This window comes from Schistocerca nitens, chromosome 8 (assembly GCF_023898315.1).
Source record: "Schistocerca nitens isolate TAMUIC-IGC-003100 chromosome 8, iqSchNite1.1, whole genome shotgun sequence".
In the NCBI taxonomy this organism is placed as follows: domain Eukaryota; kingdom Metazoa; phylum Arthropoda; class Insecta; order Orthoptera; family Acrididae; genus Schistocerca; species Schistocerca nitens.
Window position 1 is genome coordinate 412,419,415 of NC_064621.1, and position 19,975 is coordinate 412,439,389.

Here is a 19,975-nt window from a genome sequence, read left to right on the forward strand (position 1 = left end):
ATCCTCAACCGTGAAGTTTTCTTTAACTGGCCTCGGCACTGGATTCATGGCTCCACATCCCAGTCTGTACCTTCTGGAACATTACTGCGTTTCTTCCTGCTGCTCTTGCAGCGGTCTCCACAGGGAAAGGTAGTTATTCACGTTTCTCACAGGAGGTCACATTAATGTGATTTAACAGTGTGTATTTCACTTAGCGCGTCATGTGCCAGATTCCAGTGTAATAGATGGGTACAAAACAAAAAGTGCCTTAGTGGTCGCTTCTCCGATCCATACGGAATCCGTACAGTTGATCAATGGTAATTTTTGTTTTGGATCCATCCACTGTATTGGAATCTGGCAGTTTCTAATCTCTGACATAGCGTCTTTTCGCGGTCTTTTATTTCGACGGTCAACGAATATTGGGTAAAAAGATTCCGAGCTTTTCCGCTCCAATATTTTAATCATATGCTCATCGGAAGATGTGGCTTTTAGTGCCACGAAATCGGTAGTGATCCAGAAATATAGGACGAAATACAGCCGAAGCGGTTATTAATACCAAAATGAACACTCATAGCTATGGTTGCCCTACCTAAAAGGTTGTCTGCATAATCTGATGGAATCATATGAGGACTGTATGGCGGGTGCAGAAATATTTCCCATCCATATTTGTCGACCGTTTTTCTCACTGCTAGACCAGTAATCGGTCTTACATTGTCGTGGAAAACGAGAACACCAGCTGCAAGCGTGTCAGACCTTCTGTGACGAATTTTAGGGAGCAAAAAAATTGTAGAAACAGCTTGTAGTATGCTCCTGTTACAGACGTCCCCTGTGGAACTCTGTAGCTATGAGTCGATTCATGTAATACGCAATGATCAGCTTTAGTTTCACCTTTGACTGTTGGTGGCGCAATTTTTTCGGTTGAGGAGTGTCAAAATTTTTCCACTATGATGCCTGAGACTTCAACTCAGGTTAACAATCTCGTAACCAGGTTTCATCAAGTGCGGCAATCCTTTTCAGAAACAGTTCTCGTTCTGTTCGATAATGTTCAAGCAATTCATTTGCAAGTTTTTAGCGATCTGTTTTCTGCTCTTCACTCAATTCATATGGAACTCATCCGACAGCAACTTTTCTCATCTTCAACTTTTTAGTTATGATTCTGTAAACTAAAGTGACAGGTATTCCTGCCTCATGTGCAATTTCCTTGCATATCTTTCTTCGATCTTCTCTCAAAATATTATTAATTATAACCTGAGAGACGTAGTCTGTTGCAGTAGATTACCTGCCACTTCTTCACGGAAACGAGCAGATGACGTTGGTACTATCCTAGAAAAAATCTCACACACCTATCTCAAACCATTGTAATTTTCCGTTAGGTTGTTTCCACGTAGAGAATCGAATTTAATGTAGAAACGCTGGTCACTACTTGCAATCCGACCTCACTCTGTTCCAGCTTCCATTTTATAACTGAATTACTCACGACACAGCCGCGGGAACCAGCATACACGTATACGACCGCCTTAACTCTCGCTCATAACAGGCATGTGTTTCAACTTGATAATGTCACCATAACGGTCGCGCATCACAGTGTGCTAGACTTTAGAAATTACCCTCATAAAACGTTGTGATTTCTTTTTACGCAACAGCGTCAACAGCAAATGTGGAACGTAATGAAAATATCGTATCCAAAGAACAGAAGATTATCGTGTTACCGTGGTCATTCTAGGGTATGGCCAACAACTGTGAGCTTCATTACATAACAGTGCTAAGAGATTAGTCGGTCAGACGAAAGACCATCGCACCATAAGGATTATAAGGAGAGCGCCAGCCGGCAGCTGGCAAATACTTGTTGTAGCAGTGGCCAGACGTGTGCAGTCGCAGAGCAGAAGAACCGCCGGCTTTTCTTCTCCCGGCGACAGGAGGGGCTGCGACACATTAATCCACGAAGCTTCCTGCGGCGGCTGTTCTGTCTCACTGCTGGACTTCGGGAAGTGTTCCGTGGAGCCGGCTGGCGAAAGACCTGGAAGGAGGCCACTCCTGTTCTTCAGTTCCAGCACGTCAGCTTCTGTTTCTGCCTTCCTGTTGCCCGGCTTTCTCTTGACATACATATTATCAGCCTGTCGATAACTGTGTTTACCGCGCAAGAATATAGGAAGTGGTTATACAATATTTTCTACATTTTAAAATGCGATTTTTCCCTCTTTCATTTGTAAAGCTAACAGCGTCGATTTGATTTCCGTCAGCACGTAAAACCCTCTTCGACATCATGTGCATATTACATGTAGCTGTAAAGTATTCTCTTTCACTGATGCACTGTGACGTACAAACAGAGCGACGCAGTATATTATAGTCTAAAGTGTAACGTAAATCCACAGTTTGTAGGAAGGAGTCACACGCGTCTTTTATTTAATTAAATTTTAATTAAATCATTCGCAAGCGAAGATGGAAAGGTCTTAAGAATACAGGATACGAAGAAGCAGATGACATCAGGTAGACAACGTAAGTGGGCCTCTAATTACATGTATCGAGAATGATGAGATTACACCGCTTTTCTCTCACGACATGAAAGTTTTAGAATTACCTTATCACTTATGAACTACTGAAAGAACAAATAATGCGTATTTTCGTTCACAACTAATGTTTTCCCTACCATTAAGAATGTAGTAATAAATAAGAGTAAATGTTGTATCATCGCGGTTCCCAGATCTCCTGAAGATAGAGGTTGACTGTGGGTACTGTATCGCACACACAGTCCCTTTCACTATTCAGAGACGTCACTAAACCACCCCCCTCCCCTCCGCAAAGATGTAAAATCCACGCATGACCGAGCGAGGTGGCGCAGTGGTTAGACACTGGACTCGCATTCGGGAGGACGACGGTTCAATCCCGCGTCCGACCATCCTGATTTAGGTTTTCCGTGATTTCCCTAAATCACTCCAGGCAAATGCCGGGATGGTTCCTCTGAAAGGGCACGGCCGACTTCCTTCCCCATCCTTCCCTACTCCGATGAGACCGATGACCACGCTGTCTGGTGTCCTTCCCCAAAACAACCAACCAACCAACCACGCATGAGCAGCGCCTATTAGACGGAGGGGTCCGACAGCTGATCAGTTCCAGTCATTCCACCTGAAAGGAGGTACACGGCTCGTGTTGTCTGTAGTTCAAACATGCCTAGACGGTGAATACCGCGGTTGTATCGCGTCCGCATTGTTACTTTGTGCCAGGAAGGTCTATCAACAGGGGAAGTATGCTGGCGTCTCGGAGTGATCCAAAGCGATGTGGTTCGGACGTGCAGGAAATACAGAGAGACAGTAATGAAACCTATTTGTCAACGGAAGGCAGGATTCGGTTACGATTCTGGACGGGGCCATAATCAGTTACAATTCGTTGCCTATTACAGTTACATTGTTTTAAAAAAACAGTAATTCTAGACTCAATAATAAATTAAAAAATAGCACATCTTATTAATGAATAAATAAACAACTGTACAAATAATAGAGTTTTCAGGGCGTTACAATTTAGCAAATCACCATAAATACAGATAATGGTAAAAAAAAGAAGCTTCAGTGATCATGGCTGAAGGCCTTATACTCCAAGAATGGCAATAAATTAACAATGTTTAAGAACTCGCTGCAGTTACAACTTACAGGTATTGAAATACTAAAAAGTAAGTGGCCACAAACACAGCAAAAGGTATCAGACACCAGGAATGGCAGTAAATAAGGTTTTAAGGCTTACTGCTAAAATACAAACATCGAACTACTTTTTTTTTTTTAATCAAGTGATCACAATCACGGCTGAAGGCCTTACACGCCAAGAACGAAAATTATAAAAAAAATATTTAGAAACCGGCTGTAAAACAGCAAATAAATCAAAGGTTACTTAAAAGGAACGATCAACTGACCACCAAACGTGTGCAATAAGATGATGGTAGCCTTGTAACACAACCCTTACACTGCTAGATTTATTCCAGAAGGCGACCAGAACTATTAACTAGACAAACGTAACCTTTAATACAGGCATTACAAGGTATAGTAACAAATAATACAATAATAAAACACAAGGACCAGTCAGAGACAGTGCAACAAACGCTTTCGCGAGCGATGAGATAGGCAGCCAAGACTTGCATTCACTTCATAAGATGGTAACTAGTGGCAGTCTAACGAATGACTAATGATAATCTTGCTGAAGCTTCCTGACGCCCAATAAACCAAATGCAACAATGGAACAAAACGCGAAAGCCAGAACCAGCGGACTGCACCACGCCCCCAGAATGCTGTGCTTAGAGCTCCCGGAACGAGAAAGGACTCACTACCACCAGAGTAGAAGAATCACAAACAGCCTACCACCAAGAAAGCTGTTAAAACTACACGACTTACCGGACAGCAGAGGCAAGGCGAGGAAACGTACACTGCCATTACATACATCAACGCACATGGTAGGTAACTGGGGCGTTAGCAGCCACCAGGCAGGAAAAATACCGCTGGTTGAACTTACCAAATTGTAACAAGCTGAACGTAGTTAATAGTAATAAAAAGTCGGGGAAAGTTAATCAGATCTGCTTTCTCCAAGCACTTCAGTCGCTGTTCTTCGCCTTAGTGACACTATGAGCAGCAACAAGAACACAAGTCACTGGAGAATCGCGAGATGTCACAATGGTGGAGGTTTCCCTCCTTGAATTGAAATGCAATCATCTTAAAGCCTGCTGGATCTGGTTTACAACGAGGTCGTGCTCCCTCGGAACCATAGCCCTTCCATCCGGCAGCCCATGCACGCCTCGAGCAGTCCCGGCGTGTTCTTGCACTGTGTGGACCTGACCCCTCCTGAACTGCACACTCACACGACACGGAACACAATGACGTCGCCCCAAAGACAGGGCAACAGTTACTACATATCGATAACGCCGCTGCTGCCACTAGCGGACAGGCTACGCTTGTGAAACCGAATAGGGCCAGTCAACAAGAGAGGAAGACAAACAACCGCAACCGTGCCAACAAGAGAGGAAGACAAACAACCGCAACCGTGCCAACTAAACGATACCGTATGGCCTGCAACACAGGGTGGAAACCTACAAACAGCACCAACGCGAGCTGCAGCACGGCCCAAGGAAATGTCGATGGCATGCCTCGCTCATGCCGCCCAAGCGCTACTATTACTGCAGTGGATGACTGCTACCTACGGATTATGGTTCGGAGAAAACTGACAGCAACGCCACCATGTTGAATAATACTTTTCGTGCAGCCACAGGACGTAGTGTTGCGACTCAAACTGTGCGCAATAGGCTGCATGATGCCCAACTTCACTCCCGACGTCCATGGCGAGGTCCATATTTGCAACGATGACACCATGCAGCACGGTGGAGAATGGCCCATCAACATGTTGAACGGACCGCTCAGAATTGGCATCACGTTCTCTTCACCGATAAGTGTCGCATATGGCTTCAACCAGACAATCATCAGAGACATGTTTGGAGGCAACCAGGTCAGGCTGAACGCCTTAGACACACTGTCCAGCGAGTGCAGCATGGTGGAGATTCCTTGCTGTTTTGGAGTGGCATTATGTGTGGCCGACGTACGCCGCTGGTGGTCATGGTAGGCGCTGTAACGTCTGTACGACACGTGAATGCCATCCTCCGAACGATAATTCAACTATATCGGCAGCATGTTGGCGAGGCATTCGTCTTCATGGACGACAATTAGAGCCCCATCGTACACTTCGTGTGAATGATTTCCTTCTGGATTACGTCATCGCTCGACTAGAGTGGCCAGCACGTTCTCCAGACATTAACCCTATCGACCACGCCGGGGATAAACTGAAACGGGCTGTTTATGGACGACGTGACCCACCAACCACTCTGAGGGATCTACTCTGATACGCCTTTGAGGATTGGGACAATCTGGACTAACAGTACCTTGATTAACTTGTGGATAGTATGCCATGACGAATACAAGCGTGCATCAATGCAAGAGGACGTTTTACTGGGTATTAGAGGTACCAATGTGTACAGCAATATGGACTACCAACTCTGAAGGTCTCGCTGTATGGTGATAGTACAACATTCTATTTGTGGTTTTCATGAGCAATAAAAAGTGCTGAAATTACGTTTATGTGGATCTCTACTCCAATTTTCTGTACAGGTTCCGGAACTCTAGGAACCGAGGTGATGCAAACCTTTTTTCGATGTGTGTATATGGATTACCAAAAAGCCAGTTATTGCAAAAAAATACAGAAGCTGCAGGAACAAACGCAAACAATACAGATATAATCAAGAATGCAATCATTTCCTACTATCACAGATAGCTACATGTTCTCAAAATAGTTTCAGTAATATTCAAAACTGTATGTAGTAAGATAGAGGATGTTACCTCCATATTCAAGAAAATTGCGGAAGAATTCTCCTGTTGAATGTTACGTACAAAGCCTTATCGAATCTTCAATAACAGGATAAGTTCTAACTGAAGATATTCTCCAAGAAGTTCGAAGGAGATTTTGAAATGAATGCTGACATTTTTTTGAGAAAAATGCTCACAGTATACGTATGTAATTTAATCATGGTTCTTTGGGTTTAGTGGAACATGAAAAAGTTTTCGATGAAGGAAATAAGGGGAGCGAAACGGACAGAGATTAGATTACATTTTGGAAATTGTGGTACCAATGTATTTCTTCTCTTTGCTGTCAAGTAAAATGTAACGTCAACTTCATTTTGAATATAATATTTACCACATTCACGAAGCTACGCAGATTCGCCACGTAGTTAACGTATACGTATTGTAATATAGTCCTAGTGGCTGGGAGGTTATGTAAGAACTACCGTCGGCAGAATACAAATATATCCCTCATGAAAATGATACCGAACAACATAAAACTCTTTGCATTGGAATAACTACATCGTTAGTCACCTTTCATAAAATAACTTGTCGAATGCTGCAACTATCTGTTTGTAGACTGTAGTGACGCACCTAGAGATAAACTCGTGTTGTCATGTGAATCTGATTATCGGTTATGCCTATCCTGTACGTGCCGTCGACTTATCACCGACTTCATCTCCAACATTCTCTTGACCAACAAGTTCTCTATTTGTCCAGGAGGCTGCGTTCTGACGCTGAATATTTGTTGTGTTTTCTTTAGACTTTATTACAGAGAAATCAACAATTTGACCGCACACACATACTACAGAAAAGTTGACAGGACTCCATCCTCCCTCGGTAATCACGAACTACTGCGATTTAAACTGTTCGGCATCACCAGTAGTATGGATTCCAATTTCACTGGTTTCTTGTTCGTGTTAACTTCTTAGTCATGATATCTTGCCACATGGTAAATTACTTTGGATTTTTATAATTATTGATATCCGTAGAACTATCGATCACATCAGTTTGTGGTCAGCGCTCACTCCTAGTTAAAAATGCTTATTTTCCGCTCCAATTGACCAACACTTCTGCCAACGTAGCCAGAGGAGACAGGCAACCGAACATGCATTTCGTTTACCACTGTCAGTCCTCTTTCAATAAATCGTAATAACGAGCAAGAGCCCAATGTAACGAGGAAAGTTTCCTATCAGAGCGAAGCTTCATGTAGTGTTGGTTCCTAAAGGCAGTGTTTCCTATCATATCGTGTAATTACTGTCGCAGAACAAAAGAACGCAAGCATTCACCAATGCTATCATTATTTTTAATAGAGTCTAGTCCAGAATGGGTATATAATCGAAAGTTGGTGACCTAGATTTTACAATTCCTCCTCTGTCACTTCTTTTTGAATACCTGTCTGTATGTCCGTTATAGTGTATAATCGAAAGTTGGTAACCTATTTTTTACAATGCCTCCTCTGTCACTTTTTTTTTCTAATTCCTGTCTGTATGTCCGTTATAGTGAACAGTTTCGAGACAGTGAATATTTTTGGTGGCTTTTCCATTACTAGGAAATTTTATGAGGTTGGAAATTCAGAAATTTCTAAGGATACGATCTTTAAATTGGTTTCATTCAACCGGATACGTACTCAAGCCCGCACATAGTATTGCTGTTTTATATTATTCACCCTCACATAGAACCGTGGCTTAAGGTAGTAGACAATACACTGTAATTGAAGGAAAACGAAAATTTAAGTATTAGAGAATACAAAATAAGAATTTATTCTGCTTCTACAAAAAAAAAAAAAAAAAAAAAAAAAAAGAAATGCTAAGACCATTGTTTAGCGTTTTGTTTCTATAAGGAAATAATACTCAAAATTTCAATAACTGTTTAACAGTGTATCGCATTTCTTCCTCAGCCTACGTAGGAATTGTTGGATGAAGCCTGTCAACTGTCACTCATTGTTACCTGTGGTCAAAGTGTTGTACTTCCAGTGTGGAGAAAATATCCGTTAATTCTGTGGAGTAAATGTGAGCCAATCACTAGCATCTATGCGAAGGAGTGTCAGAAGTACAACTTAGAAAGGCATTCATTTTGACGAACAACTTCTAACATTCATTTTGACGAACAACTTCTAACATTTAATTATCATGACATATGATGTCGGCCGCTTGATATACACTCCAAGGCAAAAAAAAAGAAAAAGAAAAAAGGAACAAAAAGATGCTCTATGAATGATTTATCCGAATGGGACGGAAATCTGTAGATTTGATGGACATGTACAGACAAACAAATGATCATAATTTCACAAAAATTGGATTATTTATTCAAGATGAAGAGCTTCAGAAACTGAACAAATCGATAACGCCTTTGTGGCTTTTATGCAAGCAGTTGCTCGGTTTGGCATTGATTGACAGAGTTTCTGGACGTCCTCCTGAGGGATACCGTGCCAAATTCTGTCCGATTGACGCGTTAGATCGACAAAATCCCCACATTGTTGTAGGCCCGTGCCCATAATGCTCCTCAAACCTAGGGAGACATCTGACGACCTTGCTGGCGATGGTAGGACTTGGCAAGCACGATGACAAGCAGTAGAAACTCTCGCAATGTACGAGCGGGCATTATCTTGCTGAAATGCTTGCCCAGGATGGCTTGCCATGAATGGCAACAAAACGGGGTCTGGAATACCGTAGACGAACTGCTGTGCTGTAAGGGTACTGCAGATAACAACTAAAGGGGTCCTGCTATGCAAAGTAATGGCACCCGAGATCATCGCTCTTGGCTGACGAGTCGTATGGCGGGCGGCAGCATGGTTGGTATGGCAACACTGTCCGGGGCTTCTCCAGACGTCCAATAGCTCTATCAGTCAATGCCAATTCGAAAAGCTGCTTGCGTAAGGGCCAGAGGTGGACGGTCGCCTTATTGACCTCAAATTTAAAAGCTCCATTTTCTTGAATGAATAATCCAAATTTTCTGAAATTGTAATCATTTGTGCCGGCCGGAGTACCCTAGAGGTTCTAGGCGCTACAGTCCGTAACCGCGCGACCACTACGGTTGGAGGTTCGAATCCTGCCACGGGCATGGATGTGCGTGTTGTCCTTAGGTTAGTTGGGTTTAAGTAGTTCTAAGTTCTATGTGTACCCCGTGGTCTAGGGGTAGCGCCTTTAATTCATATTCAAACCGTCTTCGGTCCCGCGTTCGATCCCCGCCACTGCCCAAATTTTGATAAATAATCAGCATTGGCGGCCGAAGACTTCCGGCATAAGAAGTCAGCCTCATTCTGCCAATGGCCTTGTCAAAGAGGGCGGAGGAGCGGATAGAGGTTCAGGGCACTCTCTTGTCCTAGGGGTGGGAAATTGCCCCTAAAGGCGGATGAATCAGCAATGATCAACGACATGAGGATGCAGAAGGCAATGGAAACCACTGCATTAAAGACACGCAACGTGTATCCACAGGACATGTGGCCTGTAATTGAAGAAGTGTCATGATGATCTCTCCATTGGCAAAAGATTCCGGAATAGTCCCCCATTCGGATCTCCGGGAGGGGACTGCCAAGGGGGAGGTTACCATAAGAAAAAGATAGAATAATCAACGAAAGGATAACGTTCTACGAGTCGGGGCGTGGAACGTCAGAAGCTTGAACGTGGTAGGGAAACTAGAAAATCTGAAAAGGGAAATGCAAAGGCTCAATCTAGATATAGTAGGGGTCAGTGAAATGAAGTGGAAGGAAGACAAGGATTTCGGGTCAGATGAGTATCGGGTAATATCAACAGCAGCAGAAAATGGTGTAACAGGTGTAGGATTCGTTATGAATAGGAAGGTAGGGCAGAGGGTGTGTTACTGTGAACAGTTCAGTGACCGGGTTCTTCTAATCAGAATCGACAGCAGACCGACACCGACAACGATAGTTCAGGTATACATGCCGACATCGCAAGCTGAAGATGAACAGATAGAGAAAGTGTATGAGGATACCGAAAGGGTAATGCAGTATGTAAAGGGGGACGAAAATCTAATAGTCGTGGGCGACTGGAATGCAGTTGTAGGGGAAGGAGTAGAAGAAAAGGTTACAGGAGAATATGGGCTTGGGACGAGGAATGAAAGAGGAGAAAGACTAACTGAGATCTGTAGCAAGTTTCAGCTAGTAATAGCGAATACCCTGTTCAAGAATCACAAGAGGAGGAGGTATACTTGGAAAAGGCCGGAAGATACGGGAAGATTTCAATTAGATTACATCATGGTCAGACAGAGATTCCGAAATCAGATACTGGATTGTAAGGCGTACCCAGGAGCAGATATAGACTCAGATCACAATATAGTAGTGATGAAGAGTAGGCTGAAGTTCAAGACATTAGTCAGGAATAATCAATACGCAAAGAAGTGGGATACGGAAGTACTTAGGAATGACGATATACGTTTGAAGTTCTCTAACGCTATAGATACAGCAATAAGGAATAGCGGAGTAGGCAGTACAGTTGAAGAGGAATGGACATGTCTAAAAAGGGCCATCACAGAAGTTGGGAAGGAAAACATAGGTACAAAGAAGGTAGCTGCAAAGAAACCATAGGTAACAGAAGAAATTCTTCAGTTGATTGATGAAAGGAGGAAGTACAAACATGTTCCAGGAAAATCAGGAATACAGAAATACAAGTCGCTGAGGAATGAAATAAATAGGAAGTGCAAGGAAGCTAAGACGAAATGGCTGCAGGAAAAATGTGAAGACATCGAAAAAGATATGATTGTCGGAAGGACAGACTCAGCATACAGGAAAGTCAAAACAACCTTTGGTGACATTAAAAGCAACGGTGGTAATATTAAGAGTGCAACGGGAATTCCACTGTTAAATGCAGAGGAGAGAGCAGATAGGTGGAAAGAATACATTGAAAGCCTCTATGAGGGTGAAGATATGTCTGATGTGATAGAAGAAGAACCAGGAGTCGATTTAGAAGAGATCGGGGATCCAGTATTAGAATCGGAATTTAAAAGAGCTTTGGAGGACGTACGATCAAACAAGGCAGAAGGGATAGATAACATTCCATCAGAATTTCTAAAATCGTTGGGGGAAGTGGCAACAAAACGACTCTTCACGTTGGTGTGTAGAATATATGAGTCTGGCGACATACCATCTGACTTTCGGAAAATCATCATCCACACAATTCCGAAGACGGCAAGAGCTGACAAGTGCGAGAATTATCGCACAATCAGCTTAACAGCTCATGCATCAAAGCTGCTTACAAGAATAATATACAGAGGAATGGATAAGAAAATTGAGAATGCGCTGGGTGACGATCAGTTTGGCTTTAGGAAAAGTAAAGGGACGAGAGAGGCAATTCTGACGTTACGGCTAATAATGGAAGCACGGCTAAAGAAAAATCAAGACACTTTCATAGGATTTGTCGACCTGGAAAAAGCGTTCGACAATGTACAATGGTGCAAGCTCTTCGAGATTCTGAAAAAAGTAGGGGTAAGCTATATGGAGAGACGGGTCATATACAATGTGTACAACAACCAAAAGGGAATAATAAGAGTGGACGATCAAGAACGAAGTGCTCGTATTAAGAAGGGTGTAAGACAAGGCTGTAGACTTTCGCCCCTACTCTTCAATCTGTACATCGAGGAAGCAATGATGAAAATAAAAGAAAGGTTCAGGAGTGGAATTAAAATACAAGGTGAAAGGATATCAATGATACGATTCGCTGATGACATTGCTATCCTGAGTGAAAGTGAAGAAGAATTAAATGATCTGCTGAACGGAATGAACAGTCTAATGAGTACACAGTATGGTTTGAGAGTAAATCGGAGAAAGACGAAGGTAATGAGAAGTAGTAGAAATGAGAACAGCGAGAAACTTAACATCAGGATTGATGGTCACGAAGTCAATGAAGTTAAGGAATTCTGCTACCTAGACAGTAAAATAACCAATGACGGACGGAGCAAGGAGGACATCAAAATCAGACTCGCTATGGCAAAAAAGGCATTTCTGGCCAAGAGAAGTCTACTAATATCAAATACCGGCCTTAATTTGAGGAAGAAATTTCTGAGGATGTACGTCTGGAGTACAGCATTGTATGGTAGTGAAACATGGACTGTGGGAAAACCGGACCAGAAGAGAATCGAAGCATTTGAGATGTGGTGCTATAGACGAATGTTGAAAATTAGTTGGACTGATAAGGTAAGAAATGAGGAATTTCTACACAGAATCGGAGAGGAAAGGAATATGTGGAAAACACTGATATGGAGAAGGGACAGGATGATAGGACATCTGCTAAGACATGAGGGAATGACTTCCATGGTACTAGAGGGAGCTGTAGAGGGCAAAAACTGTAGAGGAAGACAGGGATTGGAATACGTCAAGCAAATAATTGAGGACGTAGGTTGCAAGTGCTACTCTGAGACGAAGAGGTTAGCACAGGAAAGGAATTCGTGGCGGGCCGCATCAAACCAGTCAGTAGACTGATGACCAAAAAAAAAGTTCTAGGGGACCTCAGAAGTTAAGTCCCATAGTGCTGAGAGCCATTTGAATCATTTGTAATCATTTATACGAAGACAGTAACTGTTCTCGAAAGAACAGATGCTGTTGATGACCGTGCAGCTTTTCCCTGGAATAAATGATGACTAACTGAAACCCTCAGCTGCCGGCAGGTGTTGTTGACATACTTCGATGTGGACAGTTGAAAATGTGTGCGCCGACCGTAAGCAGGGTTCGAGTCCCGGTCGGGGAACATATTTTCAATTGTCCACATCGAGGTATATCAACAACACGTGCCGGCAGCTGAGGGTTTCAGTTAGTCATCATTTTTTTGTAATCATTTGTTTGTCTATAAACGTACATCACATCTACCGATTTCCGTCCCATTCTGATAATTTCTTCGTGCTGAATCGTTTTTTATTTTCTGTCTTAGAATGAAACCTATTACCCTGCCCTGTTGATAACATCGGTATCGATACTTATCGTCGAATAAAGTAAAGTCATAGTGCAGCTTCTCTAGTGTCATATTTTCCTTTTTCAAATACCTGTACTGAATATACGGAGATGAAACAGGGAGAAAACACTGGCACTGTTCACAAAAAAAATTAATTAACCAGGTAATTGGCTACCTTTTATTTTACCGAAATGCAGTATTAAATCTTTGCAATTTCAAGTGAAAGTTTATAGCAATCCGAGGAATACTTCCAAATCTCACATTAAGTAGAATAAATGCACATGTGCAAGAATTATTTCAGTTTTGATGTAATTTGTTGCCAGAACTGAGGAACGAAGTTACTCCTTCGACAATCCATCCGCTTTGGCAAAGAATTGAGACGTTGCTACCCGTACCCTATAACGGGTATTGTAAGCAAAAATAAGAAGCAAAAAACTGTCTCTTGGGCCCATTTTTAATCTTCTATCTCGAATCTAGCTTGCTCCTCTTGTGTCCGTTCATCGTTTCTAATCGAGGGACCCAAAACGCTATTCCATATTGGGAACACCAAATAAGTCTGTTACTGCTTAGTTAATAAGTATCTGGTAGAGTTCAGCTGTGATCTCCTAAGCAATCTCTACATCACCTGTTCTAATGTAGTACACTACCTCTGTTCAGTCAGCAAAATAACGCTGTGTCGCTTCAGGCTCTCCAAGTGGTACTAGTTCCAGTCACATGATTTGTTTCAAAGTAGCTGTGTCCGTGTCCGGCCGCGATTTCCGTTTACGTTGACTACCGATTATTTAGTGAAGTTCCGCTTAAGCTCTCACCGACCATGCTTTCAAGGATCTCAGGAATAACGACATCACCTATTGCCAATGTACAACACAGAGTTGTTAATACCCGTGTTTGATCAACTGCTGAGCTATTCTCTTTTGTCTACATAACGTAATGGATTAATGAGAACTCTTTAAAGGAAAAAGAACTTTTAAAATTACCTATTTAGAATATTAACTGTAGTCCGTAACTAAGAAGAGTGCTTAATCAGGGCCTCTGATGCTCAGGCGATATTATGCGCGTAATGCATGAAAAATTGCCATACAATGGCGCTACATGCCTCAATTGGCAGACGAAAATTACTCTAGCGGGACGCGATGGGCTAATTATGCATTATTATAGGACGATATTAGCTCCGTAAGAATAAATAAAAAATAAAACTGTGTGAATCTGACGGAAGTGTATGAAATGAGAGCCAGGTAAATGGAAAGTATTTAGCTTTCTCTGAGTTTAAAGTATACAGTCTTGTGTACAGTACAACAGCGATCACAATATTTGTGCGTTTCAGTTACTGCACCATTTGCCGTTACAGTGAGTATACTAATCCGACAGAGTGTAGCAGAAACAAACTCATCATATTTCCACTCACGTCAGAATACAAGGGAATAAATTTCTTCACTTGGAAGTTCTAGATTTTGCTGTACACTATTTACATCGGTGATTCTCAGAATGCATTCTGTAGGATTATGCTTCACCTATGAAAAATTATACAGAATTTCAGCTTTGAAATTTGTCTACGATGGAAGTTCTATCTTTTGCAACTCCAATTTCTTCATACGGCACGTAATTTGTTGATGTGTGTGACTTCTAACAACCCTAACACAACAAAGATCAAAATTTAATGATTGTGGTGTTGCTCACGCTGCTAAATACTGCATTTTCGGACAACAACAGAGTTGTTATGTGGCAGGTGTTATTAGAGCACAGTTAATAAAGGCATTTCATGTAATAATAAATAAACTAGGCACTCATCTTTTCGTGTTTCCCACGCTGGTCTCGTTGTAAAATCATGGCTCAATCGTCGAAATTCTAGGTGGTGATGATTCCAAGCTCGGATGCAAAGAGGCCAAGGTTTTATTCTGCTATGTTCAAAAGTTTTGTAGATGCGCTTCACAAACCATTCTTGGATATTAAACCTTTCAAAGTTAGCACAATAGTGATGTAAGAAAAATAATCAGCACTCCGAATTTAAGTTACACTTCCTTTTAATTGCTTTTATTGCAGTATCACGTGACACACAAACATCACTAAATCTAGCAGTTTAAGGGTTGTGTTACTTGAAAACATCTTCCTCACAGTCACCGTTAAAGTCCACATTTTATAAGCTGACTACAATATGCGTCTTTCCAACATGACGTCCAAGACTTGACCTTCTCAAGGTCCGACTCTCTAACAACTAACTAATAATCGCTTACGCGCCCAAAAAATCAGAGTTACAAGTACGTCAAAGATCATAGTGACAAAAGAAAGAATACACATAAGAATAACATCACTGCAATATAAACATATCCATGTATCAAAGTACCTCTACATTAATGAAATCAAATGTGAATGTTGTCTCAGAAATATGTCAACTACTTCCACAGGAACACAGTAGAATATTACTGGTATCGAGAGGTTCAGGTGAGGTACCGTAATGGTTACGTAATTCCAGTACAATTACAGACTGTATTCAGAAATTTTAAAAATACGCGCTTTTGTCAATTACGTCTATTTTCCAATCCTTATTAGTACGACCTATTTCAGGAATATACTACAAATTATCAGGTACCAGACTACAACTTATACTTATTTATCAGACTTATGTGAACTGACACAAAGATTATTTTTGCTGGTTGTGTCGTTTAGGATATGTTCCGAATGATACGGTCCTTTTCCATGAAAATTAATTTATTTTCGGATATGTTTTCACAACTTGTAGGGAAACATTTTCAGATTATTTTACTATGCAACGTATGTAATGCTGTTAGCTAAAAGAAATATATCTTTGTAGACAACGACAATAACAATGGAAACGTAACTTCACTGTCACACCGAGCAAAAAATGTTTCCGACACTTCACATGAACTCGTTCTTAAGAATTTATGTACAAATAGCAGGCACTTGTTGATGGCAGCATGCTGTCCTACGGCATCGTAACAAAGAAAAACATTAAATAATGAACCTGATTGACCCTGATGAAATATAAATCTTCTGCAAGCTTCACGTCCTCTCTATGTAATGCACTGAAGTGCGAAAGAAACTGGTACAGGTATGCGTACTCAAATACTGTTTACATACAGGCAGAATACGCCACTGCGGTCGGCAACTACTGTATAAGACAATTTTCTGGTGCCGTTTTAGATCGGTTACTGCTGCTAAAAGGGCAGGTTATCAAGAGTTAAGTGAGTTTGAACGCGGTGCTATAGTCGGTGATCGAGCGATGCGAAATAGCTTCTATGAGGTAGCGTTGAAGAATATCAGGAATCCGACATCTCTGCGGCCGGAGAAAGGTCCTGCAAGAACGGGACCAACGACGACTGAAGGGAATCGTTCAACGTGAAATAAGTGTAACCCTTCCGCAAATTGCTGCACATTACAATCCTGGGCCATCAAAGAATATCACCGTGCGAACCTTTCATTTTAACATAATCGATATGGGCATTCAGAGCCGAACTCCCACTCATGTACTCTTGATGACTTCACGATACATTGGCCCGTCAACACCGACGTTGGACTGTTGATGACTGGAAACATGTTGCCTTGTCGGAGGAATCTCTGTTTTCAAAATGTATCGAGTGGATAGACGTGTACGGGTATGGAGACAATCGCGTGGATCCATGGACCCTGCATGTCAGAAGAGGACTGTTCAAGCTGATGGTCGCTCTGTAACCGTGTAGGGCGCGTGCAGTTGGAATGATATAGGACCCCTGATACGTCTAGATCCGACTCTTGACAGGTACACGTACGTAAGCATCCTGTCTAATTACGTCCGTTGTGGATTCCGACGGACTTGAGAAATTCCAGCAGGCCATTTCAACACCCCAAACTTCCATAATTGCTACAGAGTGGCTCCAGGAACATTCTTCTGAGTAATAAACACTTCCGTAAACCATAAACCCCCCAGACATGAACATTATTGACCATATCTGGGATGCCTTTCAACGTGCTGTTCAGAGGAGATCTCCATCCCCTCGTACTCTTACAGATTTATGGACAGCCCTGCAGAATTCATGGTGTCAGCTCCCTCCAGCACTACTTCAGAAAGTCTAGTCCACGCCACATCATGTTGCGGTACTTCTCACTGCTCGCGGGGGGGCCTACGATTGGGCAGGTGTACCAGTTTCTTTGGCTATTCATTGTTTAATTCCTGTGAGGCTGCGTCGTGACGTGCAATATAGACATAACCAGTGGTAGCCGACCGTGAGATCTGAGCACATCTCACAGAAGCCCCGCTCAGCAATACTCCTCCAATACAGGACTGACACACTTCGTGATGACCTAAGCTCTGACAACGGTATCCAGTCCTGCACGATGCCTCACCGATGCATGATTTGCAGAAAATAGCAAGGAAACCGCTGCTGCTCTTACTGCCTGACCACTCTATCGCAAAGTTTTTTTTTTTTTTTTCCCTTGGCACTGGCCATGGCATTTTTTCCCTCGCATTGAAATTGCTACCTTTCGTTTGATTTTCTTCCACTATCTACCTCCTCGATGCGTCCGTATTAGAGTGTAACCCTACCCAGATTTCACGGCCTCACATCCCGTGATATTCTCAATTAGTAACTAACAAATACAGAGGTGCCAGTGGATCTTTTGAGATGGTCACCAAGTTGGTGAGGGTGTGGAGGGGCTCCGCCTTTTACGCCTTTTAATAAAAAATTACAACTGGAGGCGACAAAAGTATCAGATAGTGATGCATACATTTTTGATGGCGATAGTATCGCATGTACAGAGTATAAAATGGCATTGCGTTGGTGGACGTATCGTCTGTTCTCAAGAGACTCATGTGAAAATGTTTCAGACGTGACTGCGGCCGCACGACGACTATTAACGGATTCTGAACGCGGAATGATAGTTTGAACAGGACGCATTGAGCATTCCATTTCGGAAATCGTTACGGAATTTAGTATTCCGACCTGCACAGTGTCAAGACTGTGCTCGGAGTACCAAATTTCGGAAAAGCTAGTGGCCAATGGCCTTCACTTAACGAACGAGAGCATCGGCATAGGCGTAGAGTAGTCAGTGCCAACTGACAAGCAACACTGCGTGAAATAACCAAAGAAATCAATGTTGAATGTACAGCGGATGTCTCCGTTTGGCGAAATATAGCCTTAATGGGCTACTGCAGCAGAAGACCAACGCGAGTGCCTGGCTAACAGCACGACATCGTTTTCCACGCACCTCTCCTGGGCTCATGACCATATCAGTTGGACCCTAGAGTTTGGAAAACCGTGGCTTGGTCAAATGGGTCCCAATTTCAGTTGGTGAGAACAGATGGTTCGAATGTGTCGCAGACGCGAACCATCGACCCAATATGTAAACGAGGCACTATGCGAGCTGGTGTTAGCACTATAATGGTGAAAGCTGCATTCACATGGAATGGGCTGATTACCCTGGTCCAACTGAACCGATGATTGACTGGAAATGGTTACGCTCGTCTACTTGATACTACTTGTAGCCATTCACGGACTTAATGTTCTCAAACAACGATGGAATTCTTATGATGCTCCTTGTCACCGGCCACAGTTGTTCGCGACTGAATTGAACATTCTGGAGAATTGGAGCGAATGATTTTTCTACCCATATCACCCGACATGAATCCGACCGAATATTTATGGGACATATTCGTGAGGTCACTTCATGTACAAAATTCCGCACCGATAACATTTTCGCAATTGTAGATGGGTTTACAGGCAGCAAGACTCAATACTTCTGCAGGGGACTTCCATCGACTTGCTGTGTCCAAGCGACATCGAATTGCTGCATATGCCGAATGCAGGTCCAACACGATACTAGATGTCCCACGACATTGATGTCCTCGAAGTATACCTAAAAATGTCGCATCTTTGAGCCGATACCTAACATTGGGTTTCTTGAGAATTCGAACATTCTTTCGCGGGTTCTTCTAATAAATGTGTCGAGTATTTAACAAGTGCGTAACGCACTTTTTTCTGATTTCTACACCACTTCTCACTATCATTTAAATAAGTTCTTCATCCCCATATTAATTTAAAATCAAATACTCCTCCTCTTTCTCTTGTGCCTTTGTCTGGCATCGGTGTAGAGCCGACAGTGCTACTAACGAATTTGGAATGGTTAGTTCCAGGGGTAGGGGGAAGACCTTAATGACGCCACCTCGTAACATCCTGGGACGGAATACGTGCACTCCAACTGTCTACAAGTAATGTTATTCATTTCAAAATGAGCGAAAGCTTTCCAAATGATTGTGAATCGTATAGCTCTGGTTGGATTTGGGTCCCAACCCGGTATACACCTAGCGGGACGTGGGAAACCGCGGAAAAAACCACATCCAGCCCGGCCGCTGCGCCAACCGTCCTTCTTAATCTGCCAGACTGATTCGATTAGCGGCCATCGCACATCCCCGTCCACGAAGCGCCGCTTTAATACACATGGCTGGCTACCTGAGTGATTATTCAACACTGTTGTTGTTGTTGTGGTCTTCAGTCCTGAGACTGGTTTGATGCAGCTCTCCCGGTCCCTTCTTCTAGTCAAGTTGTGCCACAAACTTCTCTTCTCCCCAATCCTCTTCAACACCTCCTCATTAGTTATGTGATCTACCCATCTAATCTTCAGCATTCTTCCCAACACTGAATAACACTAATTATTTTTAAACATTTACTTCACACTGGAAATACTAGAAGAGGTAGGCAACCATCATGACAAATATAATAAAAATTACTTTAAAACTGATTT